The sequence below is a fragment of the Lotus japonicus genome, chromosome 3 (assembly GCF_012489685.1).
Source record: "Lotus japonicus ecotype B-129 chromosome 3, LjGifu_v1.2".
NCBI classification, from domain to species: Eukaryota; Viridiplantae; Streptophyta; class Magnoliopsida; order Fabales; family Fabaceae; genus Lotus; species Lotus japonicus.
Genome location: NC_080043.1, coordinates 48,771,012 through 48,775,572, shown reverse-complemented (window position 1 = coordinate 48,775,572; position 4,561 = coordinate 48,771,012).

Genomic DNA, 4,561 nt, shown 5'->3' with positions numbered 1-4,561 from the left:
AGATGCATTCCCGGAAGAAGGATGGACATCAACGAGACGGCCCTAACACCAGCCACGGTGGGTACCTCCCTGCTCGCGTGTCTCTTACACCACACAAAAGTAGTCAGATCAGTAGTGAACCCGTAGGTCTTCCATTCCGTCTGCTACTAAGAACCACCGTAGTGTTCTAAATATGGAAATCCGGGTCTTATGACCTTTTTGGAATCCACCGAGGTCCGGTATCACGCCGTGTATTAACCTCAAAATGTGTGCATGGATGCAAAGTGATTATCCAAACAACGTCTCCGACCTCACTCGACACGTCGCCACGTGTTCTAAATAACTTAATGTCTCTAAAAGTATACCCTAAGGTAAATGTCGATTCTGCGACAAAATGAATTAATCAAAGAAGAAAGAATGTACTTTGGAACTCATAGTTCCCGGCTAAAGTTTAGATAGTCAATCAATAAACTGCTCATCGAGCGAAACGGTACCGAAGAACTTGGAAACTTATAGTCTCCGGCTAAACTTTAGATAGCCAAACATTAAACTGCTCATCGAGCGAAAGAGTATCAACATACTCGAAAACTTGTAAGTTTCCTCAAAACTTGGACTCGACGACACTTCTCGTATTTTCAAAACGAATATACAAGCTCTAAGCTCTTATCTAAAGATGTTATCATTGTTCAAGTGTTTTCGAGATTGATTAATGTCTTATGAATTTTCCTTGAGAAAATAGGTTTCTTTTAGTCTTATAACGTTCCTATGAGTTTCAGGGATCCCATAATCCCAATTAATTTCTGAGAAGGTCTCGATCCATTAAAACATAACAAGGCCCGAACTCCGTTCGTCCTTTCAATATCTCTCAAAAATCTCATAAAAATTCGGCATGACTTGCCCGTAATCCTCACTCCTCAGTATCCCAGATATAAGTGGAATAACATAAATAAATCAGCTCAATTAGTAAGCATAAACAGCATATTCCAACACATCCTAGATTAACCATTTTGCACATAACATGTGAATCATTTAGCACACAATATCATGGCATCAAGTACTCAACAAGATCGGCCGAAGCCTCAGAAATCATTTCAGACATTTAGCAATTAAGTGCATAACACATAAATCAAGCCGAATTCGTGGTACGACAATCTAACGCGTTAGGACAAGTTCTCGAAAAAGTCGGATTTCCTCCCCCCCTTGGTATAGCTCTCGGCCACTTTTCCTAATAGGGAGGGTCGATTTTTCTTCGATCAAACTTGGTTCCTAGGTTATCATTAGCCGTAACTAAGGCGAATCGAAGCTCAGAAAAATTTTCGGATCGAAAACTGATATAGGGGTAGTTTGGTCATTATTTTCAGCTCAGAATTTCAAAACTGGATTTTTGAAAAACAAATTGGATGGGGACGTCAACAACAACGTTTATGACGAATAATCCTACTAGCACTAAGCCAAGTCGATAGTTTTCAGCTTAAAGGTTGCGACCTTGCTTAAAAATGGGTATTTGATGCAAAAATAGATTCCGGCGGAATTTCGGCGACATTACGGAAAAACTAATCCGACAGAAGTGCTCTTGGGCACGTAGGGAAGATGTTTAGACAGAGAAATCAAGCTATTTGGACAATTTTCCAAAAACCTCAAAATTTTGAGCTCAGAAAAGTCTAGAGAAAATTGACGGAAATGACGATCGGAAGCGAGGGATAGTAACTATACCTCGAGGTCTTCGATTAGCAATGATCGGTGAAGCAAACGGGCAAGAATCCGCGAAGATCAACTTCCTCCTCTTCTCCTCTCTTGGCCGTGGGTTTGAGCAAGGGAAATGGGTGAGTTTTGCAAATATCTCATTTTTCTAGCTATTTATAGGTTTTGGAAAATGCGGAAAAATGATTTTTTCGCGATTCCGATTTTTCCTGGGCGTTCCTCTGCGAATTCTAAGATAGGTTCTGGCGACAGAATTCCAGAACTCAAAACAGGATTCTTGGAATTAAACCAAACGATCCAAAGTCGGTGTGAGTCGGTTTATCCCGAAAAACTACTTTTTGCAGTGATCATCGGAAGAGAAAACTTCCTTCTGAAGAAAGATTAGAAATAACGAGAGAAATAGGCGAATGCGGGTGGAATCTTCATTTGAAGTTTCGAATGGAAAAAGTCTTCATCGTCCGTTGATTTCAGGTTTCTTGAACAATCAGGGATTCCGTTTCGGCAAACTTCCGAGAATTGGAATTTGGCGTTCGTACATTCCAGGCTTCCGCATCGAAACACTTGTTTATAGATGAAAAAGAGAAGTTCTAACATTTCTCTGAAGATTTTTGGAATTAGTTTCCATCGTGTCCTAATGTGTAAATTAACTATTCACTAAAGCCTTTGACCTAAGATTAGGCGAATGTTAGTCGTGCTATAACTCTTATCGGTTTTTGATACAATGCTTGGACTTTTCCTGAACCTTTTCCTTCATAAATTTATTTAATCAAATGAACTCTTATATTTTATTCACTTATCCAAAGCTTAAAAACTTGGGCCTTACATTACTACCCTCCAAAAAGAAAGTTTCGACCTCGAAACTTAAAGTTCAGTAAAAAGTTCTGGATACTGTTCCTTGATCTTTCCCTTCAGCTCCCATGTCGCATCACCGGTGTCTTTGTTCCAAATAACCTTTACTAACTCGATCTCTTTTCCTCTCAACTGCTTTATCCTTGTGTCACCAATGCTGATTGGCGGTGTCTCGAAAGACAAGTTATCCTTCAACTCAATGTCATCCGACTCGATAACATGTGTCGGATCGGCAATATACTTCCTCAGTTGTGACACATGAAGTACATCGTGAATGTTTGATAGAAAAGGCGGTAGTGCGACCTGATAAGCTACCGGTCCTACACGACGAGTAATCTGATAAGGTCCAATGAACTTTGGCATAAGCTTTCTTGACTTGATTGCTCAACCAACTCCTGTAGTCTGGGTAACTCACAGAAACACATGATCTCCTTCTTCGAATTCTAGGGTTCTGCGCCTTTGATCTGCATAACTCTTCTGTCTACTCTGATAAGTCTTCATCTTCTCTCTAATCTGTTTGATCTTCTCAGTCGTCTGTTGCAAAAGTTATGGTCCTACTAACAAATTCTCTCCATCTTGATACCAGCATAAAGGTGTTCTACACTTGCGGCCATACAAAGCCTCATACGGTGCCATACCTATGGTCGTATGAAAACTGTTGTTATATGTGAACTCAATCAATGGCAATAGGGTATCCCAACTGCCCTTGTTGTCTAACACGCAAGCTCGTAACAATACTTGTTGGCACCCCATGAAGTCGCACAATCTCAGCTATATATATCTCTGATAGCTTCTCCACGTTGTACGTAGTCCTCACAGGTATGAAATGGGCCGACTTAGTCAATCGATCCACGATTACCCAAATCGAATCATATCCCTTCTGAGTTCTTGGCAAAGCCACGAAAAAATCCATCGATATGCTATCCCACTTCCACTGAGGTACATCCAAGCTCTGTAGCATACCTGAAGATTTCTGATGTTCCACCTTCGCCTTCTGACAGGTTAAACATGCAGCTACATACTCAGCCACTTGTCTTTTCATTCCTGGCCACCAAAAATTCACTTTCAAGTCCTGACACATCTTTTTCATTCCAGGGTGAATGCTCAACTTGCTTTTGTGACCTTCGTCCATAATCAACCTCCTTAAGTCAGGGTTGTTAGGTACGCAAACTCTATCCTTACACCGTAGGATATTGTCACTTCCTACCTTGAATTCCGGGTCCTTACCCTGAATTGCCAAATTCCTTTTCCCGAGTAGGAATTCATCCTGTAACTATTGGTCTCGGATTTCTTCCATCAATCCATTGGTGATCCTGATCATTCCGAACTTCAGTTCTCCCTCAGATACTCTCACATCTAAGCTCAAATCTCGAAATTGTTCCAGCAGTTGCAGCTCCTTAACCATCATTGATGAAATATGCATCTTCCTGCTCAATGCATCAGCAACGACATTAGCCTTTCCAGGATGGTATTGTAAGGTAAAATCGTAATCCTTGAGAAATTCCATCCAGCATCGTTGTCTCATGTTCAACTCCTTCTGGTCGAACAAGTACTTTAAGCTCTTGTGATCACTGAATATGGTGAAATTGCATCCATATAAGTGATGTCTCCAGGTTTTCAACGAAAATACAATGGCAACGAGTTCTAAGTCATGAGTCGGATAGTTCTTCTCATGAGTCTTCAGTTGTCGTGAAGCATAAGCCACCACTTTCCGATGCTGCATCAGCACACATCCCAAACCTTGATGCGAAGCTTCACAATACACTTCATACGGTTCCTCTAGTTGCGGTAAGACGAGTACAGGTGACGTCGTCAGACGTTCCTTCATCGTCTGAAAGCTAGTTTCCCACGCTTCGGTCCATGCAAAAGGTTGATCCTTTCTCGTAAGTTGAGTCAAGGGTCCAACAACCTTGGCGAAATTCTCGATGAAGCGACGATAGTATCCCGCCAAACCGACAAAACTCCTAATCTCAGTCACATTCCTTGGCCGTTCCCATGACAATACAGTCTCTACCTTTGCTGGGTCCACCAC